This window comes from Dipodomys spectabilis, unplaced genomic scaffold, assembly GCF_019054845.1.
Source record: "Dipodomys spectabilis isolate Male_0828 unplaced genomic scaffold, ASM1905484v1 ptg000140l, whole genome shotgun sequence".
Lineage (NCBI taxonomy): Eukaryota > Metazoa > Chordata > Mammalia > Rodentia > Heteromyidae > Dipodomys > Dipodomys spectabilis.
In genome coordinates this window covers 24385188-24404005 of record NW_024870817.1, presented here as the reverse complement: position 1 = coordinate 24404005, position 18818 = coordinate 24385188, and the positions used below count along the sequence as shown (strand labels likewise).

The following is an 18818-nucleotide window of genomic DNA, read 5'->3' as shown; positions in this document are numbered from 1 at the left end:
CAACTATTCTCTCCAATTAACCACCCCCAAACAAGAATGGAGCTGTGGCTCAAGTGATAGAATGCCAATCTTGAGTGAAAAAGTTAAGGGACAGAGTCCAGCTCTGAGTTCAAGCCCCAGCATTGGCACATCCTGCCTCCCCCAAAAACAATATATAGATATAGTAATGCAAAGTTTTACCTCCCATATGCCATTGTTTCGCTCCTCAAACATGATCAGTTAGTAGTTTGAGTATAATTTCCAACATTTTAAAACTCATAATAATATAGATCTACTTTTTTGTTGTTGTTGTTGGTTGTGGGGTCTGAACTCTGGGTTGGGCACTGTCCTCAGTTCTTCAGCTCAAGGCTAGTGCTCTACCACTTGAGCCACAGTGCCACTTCTGGCTTTTTCTGCTTGTGGTGCTGAGGAATTGAACCCAGGGCCTCATGCATGCAAGGCAAGCATTCTATCACTGAGCCACCTTCCCAGCCCCTAGATCTACTTTTAGCATAAGTAGAATTCTACTAGACATGCTTCTTTCTGCCACCTTTTTTTCCTCAGTGATATACTGTAATCACCTTTGTATGTCGATGAATACTTTAGAATCTTTGAACAGCTTTAAATGTTCCAAAGCTCTAGATATTTAAAAACGGAAATAGCTAGAAAACATATTATAATACACAAATAACTTCATACATTGGTCTAGCTATTTCTTTAAGTTAATTTTTTTAAAGTGGAGTTGTCAGATAAATTTGACATATGCTTTCAAATGCTACCCTGAACAATTTATCTCAATTTAGACTCTTCAAGAGGAGTTCTCAGCGCTGTTTTCCTCTCTGCATATTTACTAGCATCAGTTCCTAACCACAAAGCATCTTTCTGAGCAAAGCTGCCATGGCCATAGCTGTGACATGTCAGATAGCTGGCCTCTTCCAGATCATTATTTTTAATGCATGACTCATTGTCTATTTAAAGTCCTAAAATCAAGGACTGAGCAGTCAGACATTAAGAAAATGAAGATGTATAATACATTAGGAAGAGTGACTACACATGAAATAAATCTCACCTGTAAGAAACCAGTTTTATTGCTTTGAGTCCGTGGTTCTCAAACATTGGTGCACCTTGAAATCATCAGGGGAGGGTTAAAAATTATTAGTGTCTGGGTACCATCCCCTAAACATTTATTACTAAGTTGCTTTCTGGTGTGGCTCAAGTATTGATGTTATTTTACAGCCTTATGAGAGGCAATTCTAATATGAACTGAGAAATCCTCCTTTAGATGTTAAATTTTAAAAGACCCTTAACTCCATGCCCACCTTTCTCATAAGCTTGCTAGCCTTAGCTGTCTTCATTTTCCCCCCATTAGACCTTCTTAAAAGAAGGAAAATTGAAAGCCAGGTATCAGTGGCTCACGCCTATAATGCTAGCTACTCAGGAGGCTGAGATCTGAGGATTGCGGTTCAAAGCCAGCCCAGTCTCTGTGAGACTCATATCTCCAATAAACCACCTAGAAAACCTGAAGTGGCGCTGTGGCTCAAGTGGTAGAGTGCTTGCCTTGAACTGAAGAGCTGAGGGATGGCGTCCAGGCCCAGAGTTTAAGCCTCACGACTGACCAAAAAAAAAAAAAGAAAGAAGAAGAAGGAAATTGAGCAAAGTATAATATATCTAATATATCCAATACAACATCACCATGAAAATCCTTTATACAATAGACACTAATAAAAAAGGAACAAGTGTTAAAAATATGATATGGATACTAAATTGGGATAGATCGCACCAGACTCAAACCAGGTGCTACTTATTAATAACTAAAGAGATAAATAGGTATAGAATATAGATGATATATAGATGATTATAGATATAAATGGTAGAGATTATAAAGCCAGAGATGCAGAAATAGAGATAGAGATAGAGCTAGAGCTAGAGCAGCACCTTGGCAAAGACCTGTGTTGTTTTCCAGGACTTAATTTAATTTCTGCACTTTGAATCAAGAAGAGTAAGGAACATAAGTATTAAACAGGCTTGAGTCAGATATTGTATTAGGCCTTGGGTAAACAAAATAGAGGCCTAGTAAGGCTGTAGAAAACAAATGAAATAAACAAGATGGTTCTTAGAACAGTCTCTACCAGATGAAATCAACTAGTTGGAACAAGTCTGGCATGGCTGACAAGCGGAGAAGTGAGGATTTACACAAGCGGCAGAGTAGCATGAGTAACCGCTCCTGTGGAGATTGTTCTTCAGGTATTTCAGCTGTGTGCCGTCTAATTTCTCCCATCTTGTTACTATAAAATCCTCAAACATATTCACAGTGATTCATGATATCTGAAGGGAAATCCCATCATGTTTGGAGGAATAAATGTCCCCTCACTCTGGTGACTGGCAGAATGAGTCATTCACTTTCCACAAGCCTTCCGAAACTTTGGGTGCTCCCTGCCAACTTCGATTGCCAAGTAGCAGCTGACACTTTGAAGAGGACTTCTGACCTTCAGAGATGAAAACTTAGCCCTGAATATCAGCACGCTGGGTTTCACATTTGCCTGAGTTGATGACCAAGACTTCAAGGCCTGTTACTTTCTAGGGTTGCTGATCATTGGCAGCAGGACATCGGGCCTGGATTAATTTTTGTCATTTATTGAAGATAGAATGGCTGTACCCAGGAGTATGCAGGTTAACCAGCTCTCAGGGTGGGAAGTGGAAAAACAGGAAGGGTTTAGGGTGAAGGGGGCTGATTTGTAGCATCTGTTTTCTGTGGTCTGAATACATCTGATTTCAAGCTACCAAGGCTAACAATCAACCCACAAAATTCCTGAACACTTAATAATCAACTCTTCCCAGCCTGTAGGTCTGGCTCCAACACACTGCTGCTGGCTCTGCCTCATTAAGAACTAACAATCTTTGTAATATAGTGTAATTATTAAAGCTAAAGTCATGTTATTGCTCAAAAGTCACCCTAAGCGAGCAGCAAATGCCAACTTATATCTAGACCACAAGTTTTTCACACTTACTCTCAAAGACTTGAAACGTCTAATAATGGAAAGGCTGTGTTAATACCTCCAGGAGATGTATTCATGAAAATCAAGGGTCTGAATTAGTTTAATTGAAAAGTTTCAACAAATTGAACTAAAAAGACATTTAATGAAATAATTAAATTGATTTACCAACAGTAATGGCTATATGGTTGACCATTAACCTCTTCTCTCATAAAATTCAAATTCTTTTTAAAGAGAAAACAATCTTTTTAAATCCCAATTTACTGACTCAAATATAAATTATAATCTCTTTGGAAAAAAGACCTCTCTCTCTCTCTCTCTCTCTTTCCCTTTCTGTTTTCTGTCTCTATCTCTGTCTCTGTCCTGGGGCTTGAACTTAGGGCCTGGGTATTGTCCCTGAGCTTTATTTGCTCAAGGCTAGTTCTCTACCATTTAAGCCACAGCTCCACTTTTGGCTTTTTGGTAGTTAATTGCAGATAAGAGAATCTCATGGGACTTTCCTGCCTAGGTTGACTTGGAATGTGATTCTCAGATCTCAGCCTCCTAAGTAACTAGAATTATAGGCATAAGCAACTGGCACCTAACAAGACTTCTCTTTTTTTCCTTCCAAATTTTATTGCATTAATTAATTAATTAATTCCTTCATTAATTACATGTCTTCTAAAATAAATGAGACATTAGTTGATCTGGAATTTATTTTAAAATGTAGCCAGTCTACCTTTCCCTGGGAAAATGGACAGTTTCTCTACACATATGTAGAAGGTAACTTTGCTTAGCATTATTCCCTTAGAAGTGTCAGAAATGTGAGTCAAACATATTAACAAGTTACAACTTGAAATAATCAACTGCATGTGCTTTCCATACCACCATGTTATAAAAAAATGCTTGCTCTATTATTAGCATGCAAAAATAATAACCTATTTGTATAATAGAGAGGGTAAGAGTTAACTGGATACTGATGTTATTTGGCACACAGTGTTTACTGTGACTCTGGGAGAGTTACGTACTGTTTCTAAGAGTTAGGCTTCTCCTTGAACTGAGCATTAAAATAGCACCTATTTCAGGAGGCTATCATGAGAGTTTAGTGAGATAATATAAATGTAGCAGTTGGCATAGGCTTGGTACTTAGTAGATGCATAACAATCATAAAAGTACTATTATACTGTTATTCTCTTGGCTCTTTACAAAGTTTTAAAGTCAATCCCACATGATATAATCAAATATTATAATCATAAGAAATATGTTAGGTAAATAACAACGATGAAAATGTGAAGCCAGGCAAGTGGCATATACCTATAATCTCAGCTACTTTGGAGTTAGAGGCAGGAAGTTTGGGAGTGTGAGGCCAGTCTGGGTGATATAGCAAGACTCTGTTTTTAAAGAGAGAGAAAAAGGTGAAGGTTTAGGCAAAACTTGGACTTACTTCTCACTATCATATATTTTATGTATAATTAACCACAACACTACTTTGCTAACTTAAAAGAGGTTCAATGTATTAAATGGCAGTAAAACTGGTATTCTAATCAGAAGATATTTTTCGTTCATAGATAAGGAAAATGTTGCTTACTACTGATTTTGGAAATATTATTTGTTAAAAACAACCACAAGACGTTTTTTTCTACTAGTAGCAGCAGCTATTTTAAGATGTTTCCTGTATGCAGTGTTACTGTACATATATGTTCAATATTTTATATCTCTTTTGATCTTCTAACAAGCCTTTGAGGTAGGCTCTGTGGTCTCTCATTTTTTTTAAAGTGATACTGGGGTTTGAATTCAAAGCCTTGTGCTTGCTAGGCAAGTGCTCCCCTACTTCAGCTCTTTTTGCTTTTGAGTTATATTATTAATTGTTATTACTATTATTATCATTGGCAATATTGGGGTTAGAACTCCGGGCCTCATGCTCATTCAGCAGGTACTCTAGCTTTCTGGGATTTAAAAAAAAATATTGTCATGTATTTTTGCTAAGGTTGGCATACTTTCTGTGCAGCTGGGTTAGAATATGTGTACCACCATACCCAGCTTGTTCGTTGAGACAGGGGTCTTGCTAACTTTTGCCCAGGATGGCCTCTAATCATGCTTCGTCCAACCTCTACCTCCTGAGAAGTATAGAATTACAGATATGAGCCATCATGCCCAGAGTACTTTTTATAGATAATAATAATAATGCTAACATTTATGGTCATTTAGTCTGGGCCAAATATTATGCCAAGTATATTATCTGCATTATCTCATTCTAATGAGCCAATAGCCTTTGAGATAGGCAATCACTGTTATGATTCTGGTTTGCTAATGGAGATCCTATACTCCTCTTTTTAAAGCAGTGCTGGGGAGCAGACTCAATATGAGTGAATGGTAAATTTGCTGTTATCACTGTACAGTAGGACATTTTCATTAGACATTATCTTATTCTGTTTAATTACATAACTCAAAGTTCTTCACAGTTTATCTTGCCAGAGATAGCCCTATTAGGAACAACCATTCATTCCTGAGATTTGACATTTTGTGGATGTATAACAAATAATGAAAATACTATTGTATTGTTATCCTTTTGTAAAGATTAAAGCCTAATGGTTGTTGGGGTAAAATTTTGCTCAGCATATGTTTGTATATTCCTTTAATACTATCACTGGTCCAAGAGCTGTAGAATAAGAAGACATACTGTATAAAATTTGAAATTTGGGGGAGTCCTTATATTAGCCAGGTCTGGTTGAGTTTGAATAAAAATAGATCCTGTTTGGCAGCTACACACTTAAGAGTAAACTATTCTTAACACTCAGTAACATGTTCTACCCTTTCCAAAGATAAAAATGATGATGGGGTCAAAGAAGTAGTTGTTTCAGGGCATTTGCTGCTATTAATAAAGCAGCCTCTGGGCAGGAAGTGTATACAGACAGCTCACAAAAACAGGAAAGTCACTCAGGAACCGGCTCCAAGATGCCTGCTCTGGATGGGTGGAACTGCCCTACCTTTTCAAGGGGTAGAGACCACAAATTAGAAGTCAGAGCAAGAACAGAGGGCTTCTCAGACTTTAAGTCAGGCCATGCTATGTTTCTAATCCTGTGAAGACTTATCTAGGGAAACAAAGACATAAATTTTCTATACTCACTCCGTCATTTTACACCAAAGGAAACAGATCAGGGCTGGATGTGCTGCCAATCTAGTGTTTTTGCCCATTCCGAATCCATTCTACCTTCTGCTAACAGCCACCCCATGGACTCTCCTTTGGGGACCCTTTCTAACTTGGATCTTTTGAGCTTGGAGAGAGCTGATCTCCCCAGATCAAAAGGGACTGAGTGGATGAAACATGGACACACATGGTCCCCTCCAAGATTTCAGTAAGGAAAGAGGCAGAATTGGGATGGATTTATAATGGAAAGAAAAGTCAGCCCAAGATCATACAATTATGGCAAAACTGGGACTATACCCTAGTCTCCTACCTCTCAGCCTGAAGCTCCATTCATCCTACCATGTCACAGAACACACAGTCAATATTGTTTGACTAATTCCAACAGTATTTTAGGTTCTATTTCAGTGCTATTAAGCCAGTCTGTCTCAGGGTCTGTGAGTTTTTCTTGTACATGAAACACCCAGAACATATTCACACATGTCCTATGGATTTCAAGAGAGCAACAATTTCTATCAGGGCAAAGAGAAGACAATGATAATTTACTTTGTAGTCAATGTTGTTTTAAGACCATTTAAAAGGTATTTCATGTTACTCAGATACTATTATTTATATTTAGACCATTAATGGCCACACTACAATTTATAGCCATGTGCAAAGTAAACTAATAGGATCACCAATTTAAAAAAAAAAATGCAGAAGTTTGTCAGGCGCCGGTGGCTCACGTCTGTCATCCTAGCTACTCAGGAGGCTGAGATTGGAGAATTGTGGTTCAAAGCCAGTCCAGGCAGGAAAGTCCATGAGACTTTTCTCTCTAATAAACCACCAGAGAACCAGAAATTGCCCTGTGACTCAAGTGGTAGAGCACTAGTCTTGAGCTGAAGAGCTGAGGGACAATTCCCAGGCCCTGTGTCAAGCCCCATGACTGACAAAAACAAACAAAAATTCAGAAGTTTTAAAAAATGTCACCCAAACATGAAGTAATTTCATTCTTTACATATGGATAAAAGTCAATACAACAGACCTGCTAATTGATAGAGAAAGAATACTAAGAAGTTTCTTAACTACTAATGGTCAAAATAAAATACTAATGATGAAAAAGAAAACAAGATAATCTGAAATGATGCCAAATTTTCAAAGACTTTAACATAATGTTTCTGCCCACCAAGGTCAGGAAAGATTCTTTTACAAATTTGATAAGCAACTTAAAAATATAAATGATTAAGGGAAAGGCTTTGACATTTTTCTGGGAATATAGAGAGTTCTGTTGTGGGCAAGTAGCAGATAGAAATGGAAGGCACCAGGGGGCTGGGAAGGTGGCTCAGTGGTAGAGCGCTTGCCTTGCATGCATGAGGCCCTGGGTTTGATTCCCCAGCACCACTTAAGCAAAAAGAAAAAAAGCTGGAAGTGGCGCTGTGGCTCAAGTGGTAGAGCACTAGCCTTGAGCAAAAAAGCTCAAGGACAGCACCCAGGCCTTGAGTTTAAGCTCCATGACCCCCCCTCCCAAAAAAGAGTAAAGAGTAGTGGGTGTGTGGAACTGTGCACTAAGCTGACTCAAAATCTCTCATTAAGTTCACCAAGAGACAGGATGGAGACAGCAGCAGGAGGAAGCAACACCTGCTGACATCTAGAAGCCTTTCTGCTTAGGAGAGGCATGTGCGGAGTTAGTTAGCCTTCTACACTGAAAGATCCGGGCTTCCACAGGGATTTGCTCTTTGGTTTGGTCAGGATTTTATTCTCTTAAGAACACCTTTTCCTGATTAAAAAATCCAAGGGGCAAACCAGATGGTGTGGCTCACACCTGTAATCCTAGCTTCTGAGGATTGTGGTTTGAAACCAACCCAAGCAGTATAGTCTGTGAGACTGATCTTCCATTAACCTCCCAAAAGCCAGAAGTCCAGCTATGGCTCACATGGTAGAGCCCTACCCTTGAGCACTGTGATTTTGCTCAGGGACAGTGCCCAGGCTCTGAGTTCAGGATCCAGGATTGGCACATGCATGCGCACGCATACACATTATGACTAATGTGTGTACTTTCACAAAGATTGAGTAGTCCTTGCTGTTGGTGTGAGTTTTGTGTTGCATTATGGTGCTGTGCAGTAGGTTAAGCACTCACTGGAGTGTGTCCAAGATTCAGGCTGGGGTTGCTTTGTGCTGTAGTCTCAGTCCATATGGTCATAATGTTCTCCTGAAGCAGACGGAGACCACAGCTCCACCCGTCTCCCCGCAGCAGCAAGCCCAGGATGAGCTTCTCTCATCAATAGGAGGCCACCATGTGCCACCATGTTTGATCATCCTCCCACATAGGTTTAATTCCTCCTTTGAAAAGATGGAAGTCCTGGTGTCCTGTTAGGTTCCTGAGATATATTATGTGGGTATAAAACTTCCAGAGCTTCTCCATAGAGGCATAGGTGCCAATCTGCTTGACAATTCTGTTTATTGCTCTGTGAACTAGTGGGACCTCATGGTCCTCCTGATTAGTGGAAAATGTAGTTAGTTCTACTGCAGAGGATGCTCTGTGGCCCAGGGACAGCAGCCTTCATCTCACTGCTGCTTGGAGCTTGCCATCTTTCTGCGTGTGTTTTCCTTCATTCTCGTTGGTCCCCATTGTCATCTTTCAAGGCATGAAACTTGTTCATTCTCTCATAACTGCCGTCACCAATGCCTTATAGGGTGACTTCCACTCTACTGGGTTTCTCCACCAAGGGCCTGATCACCTGAAAATACGCTACTGTATTGTTCTCCTCTTTCTTTTCATCGCCTTGTGATGATGGGAGGTGATACAATGTCTAGGTGATGAGATGACACGAAGTGAATGTGACCAGCATCAGGTGTCTGTATCAGGCTGTGACGTGAGGGTCGGTTGAGCACAGTCAACAGTGGGGACAGCAAGTGGGTCACAGGGGAAGGGGATAGGCTGGGAGAAGATGACTCACATCCTGGGCTTGTGGAGCCTGGAGAAGTGAGTTCATCGTGCTATTCAGAGTGATATACTCTTGTAAAGTTACTGCTTCCACCCGGAACTTTTCCATGTAGTACTTTGGAACTGAAGTTGACTACTAGTGACTAAAATTATAGATGGTGAGAATTTGGAGGAGGGGGAGACTATGATGCTTCTTATTTTTTTTTCCCTTTCGTTGTCAAAATATTTTAGTCATTTTCATTTTACATTTCATGATTTGGAGAGAGAGAGAGAGAAAGAGAGAATGATTTTGGCATTGGAACTCAGGGCTTCACACATGCTAAGCAAACATTCAGCCACCGAACTACCCCTAGCCCTCAAGACTTTTCTTATTTATCAGATCAACCTAGTCTCAAGTAAACATGCTGTCCTAGTCAGCAGAATGTCAAATGTCACCTCAGGATGTATGTCGTATCCTATTGTGTTTCTTCTGTGGTTTTTGTGTGCACAGCCCTGGACGCTCACACAAACAATTCCTTCAGCACTTTACATTCTTCTATTGGCCACAGAATGCATCATATAGAACTGAAAAACAATTGACTAAGTTGAAATCAATTTAATATCTAGGTCATTTAAAAATTAAGCTGGATATTTTTCAATGTATGCTTGGATTTTAAGTTTGTTTCTCCCTATCAGGACTTGTTCAAATGAACAGGAAAAACTATTGGAATGCTTCTATGTTATTTAGAGATCTAGAGAATATTCTGTGTGTGCATGTGTGCACTACCAAGGCTTGAACTCAACTGCTTAGCTTTTCTTGTGCATAGCTGGTGCTCTACCACTTGAGCCAAGTCACCAAATCTCCAGTCTAGCCAGCATTTTACTAGTTAACTGAAGATGAAGTCTCACAGACTTTCCTGCCCAGGCTGGCTTCAAACCATGATCATCCAGGTCTCAGTATCCTGAATAACTAGGATTACAGGCATGAGACACCAGCACCTGGCTGAGAAAATTGTTTTTGCAATACAGTTTTCAAGGAGGGCAGACAGAATATCTCAAGTTTGAAATACAGTGAGAATTCCAAAGTGAACATCTCACCCTTGATCCTTGGAACTAAGACACACTTGAAATCATTCACAACTAAAGTTAGCCAGGGTCCTTCACACATCTCATGCCAGGAAGGCTTGAGGAACCACACCAGTGATTTGTGGTGAACAACCAGGACAATTACACAGTTAAGCAAAGGTAAGTTCTATTGGTTCACATGACTGGGGAGGTGGAACTAATGTGGGCATATCAATTCCCAGGGGCTGAAATGTGGTGTGATGTATCTCAGGAGGAACTGTTTGGTGTTGTTTGGGTCTTTTCTTTTGCTAGAGTCAGAGACTGAGATGTTTACATTGGCAAGGACTAGGCCATTCTATGAAAGTCAAGCCAGATAAGCATGGAAAAGTAAAGAGTAAGGTGAGTTTTCTACAAGAAAAGGGGATCTGAGCCGGGTGCTGGTGGCTCACTCCTGTAATCCTAGCTACTCAGGAGGCTGAGATCTAAGGATTACGGTTCAAAGCCAGCCCAGGCAGGAAAAGCTGTGAAACTCTTATCTCCAATAAACCATCAGAAAACCGGAAGTGGCGCAGTGGCTCAAGTGGTAGAGCGCTAGCCTTGAGCTGAAGAGCTGAGGGACAGCGCCCAGGCCCAGAGTTCAAGTCCCATGACCGACCAAAAAACAAAAACAAAAACAAAGGGAGTCTGATGCTGTTTTGAGTAGGAAAGGGTTTGAGCACAGGTTTATCTTTACTTGCTCTCTGTGCTTCTGGAAACCAATGAGGATCAAAAGTCCACATCGTTTGGGTTCCAGGACATGCTTTACCTTTGTTAGTATGACTAGACCAACTTTATTGAACTGCCCTTTCCCCCGCCATTGCCTACCTGTAAGAAAGCCATAACAGACCATCAAAATTCATCTTCTTCATCTCAGAAAATGATTAGCCCAACTATTTGTCCCCAGAGACAAATTTGCACAAAATTGCTACTAACTTGGTTAAACTTGGCAGGTTCTTCTCCTTCCTCCAGGTCCAGGAAGGCAGCCTGCCCACCTTTAAATACTGGGACCAGGAACACGAACCCCAAGCAGCCCCTTCCAAGAGTCAGTGACCTCAGGGAAAACTGCCTGGGAACTCTTCCCTGTCACCACAGCCCTCTCCCCTGCTGACTTCTCCCCTGCTTTCCTCCTCACCATAAAAGAAAAGCCTGTTCTATTTGACATTAGAGATGACTGCAGAGTTTATGGTCTAGTATCAGATCATTCTTGCTGTTCTGCCTTAGAGCTGCTCCTCCCCTTGACTGAAATAATTCTTTTGAATAAAGTCTCTCCTTATCTTGGGTCAGATTTTTTTTTAAAAAATTAAACCCTGGATAGACAAGACAGTAGACGTCTACCACGATTGCCCAGTCTGATGGGGATGAGGGGATTGAAAGTAATGATGTTTTCCATTCCATTCTCAAATGCAAATCAGTTGAGAAGCAGAAGCAACAATCCTATAGCTTTAAAAAGGAAGCTTTAATACCTTCCTTTTAAGGATGGTGAAATGGTCAATTGTATGACTGAACTTCGGGGACATTGTGCTAAGTAAAATAAGCTGGCTGAGAACAGAGAGTACTGGATGATTCCACTAAATTTCATAAAGTTTCTAGAATGTCAGATTCATAGAATCAGAAAGTAGACCAGCAGTTGCCAAAGGATGGAGAAAGGACAAAATAGGGAATTGTTGATTAAATGGTACAGGATAGAGTTGCAGATTTTTATTTGTCTTGGCTTGTTTGGGTTTTGGCAGTCCTGTAGATTGAACTCAAGGCCTTTTGCTTGTGTATACTGCCAATCCCAAAGTGTAAATTTTGCCAGACATAAATGTTCTGCAGGTGACACAACAATGTGAACATAGCCCACACTACCACAACTATACACTTGGAAATAGTATGAGGGCACATTTTATGTATTTTTATCACTTTATTACTAAGAAAGTTGGTTGGAGACTTGCCATTGTGGACAATGAGTAAGAGTACTGGACTCCATTCCCAAACTGCAGCCATTCTGCAGGGCAGGGTTGAGTCCTTAAGGACAGGCCACTGTGAGAGAGGGAAGGGCTGAGTCACACAGGGAGTTTTTCCCTCAAGTGTTCTTTCTTCAAGTTGTATCAAGGAAGATGGCTTTCTAGGAGGTGAGAAGAGGAGAGGCTCAAGGCCAAGCATGACACATCCCTCCCCCAGCTCGATGGTCCCTTCTGGGGTAGAATGAGAACTGAGGGGTGAACATTTACCCCTGACAGATCTGTTAAATGAGAAGAGAAGGAGGGGGAGAGGAAGAGAGAGAAGGGAAGGGAAAGGGAGGGAAGGGAAGGAAAGAGGACAAGAGAAATGCAAGAATATAGCCTGGGAAGGAATTCTAGTCAATATTGCTAAAATTACGGGATTTTGAGTAATTTTTTTCTAAATTAAAACAAGTGTTACTATGCCATTTGGTACTATTTTGTCAACACTAGAAGTACCACATTTATTATAATTTGATAAACTCAATTTATTAACTGGTTAAAGGGGAAAAATAAAGAGGATTATTAATATACAGTTTATATTTTCTAATTATCCTAATGAATTTCTGGCTTTTGTCTTGTAAGGTTCGTTAATATGTGAGACTAAATAGTTTGCTTTTTTTTGGTTGGTCGTGGGGCTTGAACTCTGAGCCTAGGTGATGTCCCTGTGTTCTTCAGCTCAGGGCCAGTACTCTACCACTTGAGCCATAGCACCACTTTTGGTTTTCTAGTAGTTTATTGGAGATAAGAGTTTCACAGAGTTTTCTGCCTGGGCTGGCTTTGAACCATGATCCTTAGATCCTCAGCCTCCTGAGTAGCTAGGATTGCAGGCATGAGCCACCGGCGTCCAGCAGGAAATATACTCTTGCTTAGATTTTTAAGGGAAATCCTACACTGAATGTAAATTATATCTCAAAACAAACAAACAAAAAACAAGTTGACAAGTCCTGCTATGTTGCTTGGGCTGGCCTTGAAACTGAGGCTCAAATGATTCTTTGTTTCAGACTCCTAAGTAGTTGGGACTAGGAGAATGTCTCCATCACATGATATACCTTCACTTAAAAAATAATATAAGCCTGCTGGTGGGAATGTACACCAAAACAATCACTTTGGAAAGCAGTCCAGAGGTACCTCAGAAAGCTAAGTATAGACCTCCCCTATGACCCAGCCTTACCACTCCTAGGCATCTAGCCTGAGCAACAGGAGCCAGGATACAAGGACACGTGCACCTCCATGTTCATTGCAGTACTGTTTACAATAGCCAAGGTATGGAAACAACCCAGATGGCCCACTATAGATGAATGGATCCAAAAATTGTGGTATCCGGGGCTGGGAAGGTGGCTCAGTGGTAGAGTGCTTGCCTTGCATGCATGAAGCCCTGGGTTTGATTCCTCAGCACCACATAAGCAAAAAGAAAAAAGCCGGAAGTGGTGCTGTGGCTGAAGTGGTAGAGCGCTAGCCTTGAGCTGAAGAGCTGAGGGACAGCGCCCAGGCCCAGAGTTCAGGCCCCACGACCGGACCAAAAAAAAAAAATTGTGGTATCCATACACAATGGAATATTATGCAGCCATTAGAAAGGACAAAATAATGGCATTCTCAGGGAAATGGATGGAACTAGAAAAAATCATTTTGACTGAGGTAAGCCAAGAGCATGTTCACCCTGATATGTGGATGCTAAATCCAAAATGCAAGGAGATACAACAAAGTAAACAGGACTTAAAAAACACAGGACCTCCACTCATTTTGTCATATCATTCACTAATAAATGACTTGACCACATATATGGTATATGTATATGCGCACATCTGAAGGAAGCTAGGAGAGGGACACAGAATCAGAGGGAAATGGGAAAACATACTAGAGAGGAGCCCATCAGCTGCACTGGACATTGATGAAAACGAACTAAGCAACTCAAGGGCAGCGATGAGAGGGAGACCGTGAGAAGGAAAGAAGGAAGAGCTTGCACTAAACAAAAGGAAAGAAGTTTATATAAGAAATGTGGAAGAAATAGTTGTATTATCAAAGCTCACAGAATTCACAAACTTTATAGATCATGATAATGATAATTTGCCTTGTGAAAGTTAAAATGTGCTTGTGACTTTAACTAAGTATCTCTATCTCACAATGCTGTGAAATTTCTGAAAGTTATGTCACTTAATCTCAATAAAAAATATTTTAAAAGAGGCTGGAAAGGTGGCTCAGTGGTAGAGTGTTTGCCTTGCATGCATGAGGCCCTGCACCACATGAGCAAAAAGAAAAAAGCTGGAAGTGGCGCTGTGGCTCAAGTGGTAGAGAGCTAGCCTTGAGCTGAAGAGCTGAGGGACAGCGCCCAGGACCAGAGTTCAGGTCCCATGACCGGATCAAAAAAAAAAAATTTTTTTTTAAAAAATAATATAAGCTGGGGCTGGGAAGGTGGCTCAGTGGTAGAGTGCTTGCCTCAGCACCACATAAGCAGAAAAAAACCGGAAGTAGTGGGGTGGTTAAAGTGCTAGAGTGAGTGCTAGCCTTGAGCTGAAGAGCTGAGGGACAGCACCCAGGCCCAGAGTTCAGGCCCCACGACCAACCAAAAAAAATAAAATAAAAAATAAAATAATATAAGCCAAATGCTGGTGGCTCACACCCATAACCCTAGCTACTCACAAAGCTGAGATCTGAAGATCATGGTTCAAAGCCAGCCTGGCAGGAAAGCCCATGAGACTCTTACCTTCAATTAACTACTAGAAAACCAAAAGTGGTGCTGTGGCTCAAAGTGGTAGAATGCTAGCCTTGAGCTAGCATTGGGACTGAGCGTGAACTCAGGTCCTGAGTTCAAGCCCCATGACCAACAAAAATAAATAATAAAATAAATAAATAGCCAGGCACCCATGGCTCACATCTGTAATCCCAGCTACTCAAGAGGCTGAGATCTGAGGATTGTAGTTTGAAGCCAGCTGGGGCAGGAAAGTCTGTTAAACTCTTATCTCCACTAAACTACCAAAAACAAACAAACCCAAAACAAAACAAAACAAACCCTTGGAAGTGGAGCTCAGGTGGCTCAGAGAATAGAGCAAAAGAAGCCCAGGATAGGGACCAGGCCTTGAGTTCAAGCCCCAGGATTGTCGCCAAATAAATGCATGAATGAATGTAAAACAAAGCAGAAGAAAAAATTTCTCTGTGAAAAGTTCAGACATAAGTCTGAATATTCTATAGTATAATATTTTGATACTATAAAGTAAAACTCTTTGCATCTTTAAAATAGTACTTAGTATTACATTAAAAAAAAAACAACCTTATATCCCCTATCAGCCCAAAGCACATTTGGTTTGAATAATTCCTGCATCCTTAGAGACATTCTCTCTAAGGAATCAATCCACTTAGGAAATTACTTCCTAGAACTTGTACTTATCCATCACATTTGCTTTGAGGGGAAAATGGTGCTCTTCAGATAAAACATTACAGTGACCAAAATACCTCCCATGTGTCAACTTTATATTCCTCTCATTTAGTTTTGCCTCATATACTTTGGCAGGACTTAAGAAAAGCAGACAAGTTTTTATTTTTACCATTCATGAAAGCAAGCCAATTTGGCAAGGGTGTGGGGCCACGAGCATTTCGTGGGCACAGCAAGAGTATAAAGACATTCAGCCTTCCTTCTCCAAAGCAATTTGGCAATAAGTAGCACATCAAAAATTTTACATATGGATATTTTTTGGCCTAGGAATTCAACTTCTGGGAATTTATACTAGTGAATGAATTGGATAAATATGCACAAAAGGGTTTTCATGATTATAGTGAGGATAAGTTAGAAATGACCCAATGCTTATTCCTAGGCAGGATTGGTTAAATACGTTATGGTGTATCTGTTCAGTGGAATATTTTAAGTACCACTTCTTTAAAAAAAAAATCCTTAAAGGGCTGGGAAGGTGACTTAGCGGTAGAGTGCTTGCTTAGTATGCATGAAGCCCTGGGTGCAATTCTCAGTACCACATAAGCATAAAAGGCTAGAGGTGGTAGAGTGCTAGCCTTGAGCAAAAGCTTAAGGACAATGCCCAGGCCCTGAGTTCAAGTCCCAGAACTGGAAAAAAAATCCTTAAAGCCAGGCGCTGGTGGCTCACATTTGTAATCTTAGCTACTCAGGAGGCTGAGATCTGAGGATTGTGGTTCAAAGCCAGCCAGGGCAGTTCATTATCTCTAATGAACTATCAAAAAAAGCCAGATGTGGAGCTGTGGCTTAAGTGGTAGAACATTAGCCTTGAGTAGAAAAGCTCAGGGACAGTGGCCAGGCCCTGAATTCAAACACACACACACACACACACACACACACACACACACACACACACACACACACAGAGGATCTTGAATGACTGCAGCATCTGGGTACTTCTTGCGCTTCTCTTGGCAAGTTTGCACAATGGGTGATGGCATTTCGCTTTTCAGGATCTCCTTTGTTCGTGTTTAATTGTTTTGTCCTGGACAAGACAGAGTTGTCCAGTGCCCATCCGTCTTTCCTTTACCCTTATGCTGTCTCAATGGAATTCAACATCTGCAGTGGCTGCAGTGCGTAAGTGAGACTCAGCTCCCCACTCTGCTCTGCGGCACTGACTCAGTTCTTCCATCCTGGCTTGTAGCTGGCTTTCCTCTCACTGTGTTCTCACAGGGCAGAGGGAGTGATTTTAGTGTCTCAGCCCCATCTTATAAGAGCATTAACTCTATTGGATCAGGGACCCCATCTTTATGACCTCATCTTTGGAGTCCTGGCTCCAAATTGGGAATTCCACATTTAACATGTGAATTGGGAATAGAGAAGAACAAAAAACATTCAGCTGGTAATAGTTTTCTAGCTTGAAAAAAAAAAAAACAAACGCTTTTTTTTTTTCAGTACTGGAGTTTGAACTCAGGCCTCCTTTTCAATCACTTTACTTTTACCAGGGAAAAAGCAAAAGGATAAAAAAAAAAAAAAAAAAACCCTAAAGTTAGTTATTCTCGATGGCCATGAATTAGATGTTAGTTTTTGTGTTGAAGGAAGTTAAAATTCACGACTAAATAATTTTGTAAAACTCAGTTTGCTAAACATGTTCCTATTTTTGTGGACATATGAGCCCACAGAATTTCGCATACACTACAATTAGCTGCACAGAATGACTATAAATAAATACAGGCACAGTGGTGCACACCTACAATCCCAGCACTTGAGAGGCAGGAAGATGGAAAGTTCCAGGCCAGCCTGAGCAACATAGTCAGTTCTAGGCTAGTGGCTTGTCAAAATACAAAGAATATAGGTGATACTACAGCAAAATAGCAGCTTGCAAAGTGAACTAGTTTTTGTGAAAATATTCCATCACATAGTTAGCATCACATAATGCTGAATAGTTTCAAAGCAAGCTTCGGAAAACTGGGTTCTTGCTTTTGGAAAAGACCCTGCTCTCCAGCAACAGCCAAGGCCGCGACCGGGGAGGGAGGCGGCTGCTTCTAGAAGACACCATGGAGAGGGGGGGGGGCAGGAAGTGGCAACAAGACCACCGGGGGCTGGCCGGCTGCTTTAGCCAGTGGGGCCGGCTACTCGCACGCGGATTTGTGAATCCTCTACCTCCTTATTTAAATGTGGATCCACGATATCTGGTGCAGGACACCGATGAGTTTATTTCACCTACTGGAGCCAATAAAACCCGGGGCAGATCTCAACTAGGCTTCTTTACTATTGGGGGATGTGGCATGACAGAGGCTGCATCTGGAGCGGTGAAGGATTGAAGGAAACCCAGAACATGGCCTGGTCCAAACCAAGAAACGTACAGGTTTTGAATATGGTAACTAGGCAAGGAGCACTTTGGGCTAATACTTTAGGTTCTCTGGCTTTGCTCTATAGTGCATTTGGTGTTATTATTGAGAAATCACGAGGAGCAGAAGATGACCTGAACACAATAGCAGCTGGAACTTTGACAGGCATGTTGTACGAATGTACAGGTGCCTTCGAGGGGTAGCACGAGGCGGACTGGCAGGGCTAACACTTACCAGCCTCTACTGCACTCTATGCAGTATAACAACTGGGAGCACATGAAAGGCTCCTTGCTCCACAGTCGCGCTGAAGATTTTTGTCACCTCGGAAACGGAGGACACTTCAATAATCTTTCGAATCAATTAAGTCAGTCTGGAGTTAAGTGCCCTCTTCTACCTACAACTACTTTCAAAAATTGGAGGTTGTGATTTGCTGTGGTGAAGATCATGAATGGTTGGCCAGGACCGGCATTCCTTTCCCTTAATGAGTTGAAGCCAAAATCCTTTGGTAGCTCACTCAGTATGTGGTTCTCCTTTGGAGATGATCTTGGACCTGTCCTCTCTTCCTACCCTCTGAACTGGAAAACCACTCCCAGAATTCAGGTCCTGCTGATTGTCAATATTTTATCACCAAGTGTATTAAATCATCTGAAACTGTAATGCTGCCCATGTTCCAAATAAAGGGTGAGAATAGAACCAAAGTCATAACTCTAATCTAAACACAGTTGATATCTGTTTTAAAAAAAAAAAATCTTTCCTAGATATCAGGCGAAAGGTAAAAGTTACTCTTGAGCCAGGCCCTGGTGGCTCACGCCTGTAATCCTAGCTACTCAGGAGGCTGAGATCTGAGGACAGTTCAAAGCCACTCCAGGCAGGAAAGGCTGTGAGACTCTTACCTCCAATAAACCATTCAGAAAACCAGAAGTGGCGCTGTGGGTCAATTGGTAGAGCGCTAGCCTTGAGCTGAAGAGCTGAGGGACAGG

At 41.2% G+C, this 18818-nt stretch overlaps 1 pseudogene; it reads left to right on the top strand.

Annotated features, from left to right (window-relative positions):
- The first annotated feature begins 2141 nt into the window (after positions 1 to 2141).
- LOC122117318 lies at positions 2142 to 18150 on the top strand (annotated as a pseudogene).
- The last annotated feature ends 668 nt before the right edge of the window (positions 18151 to 18818 follow it).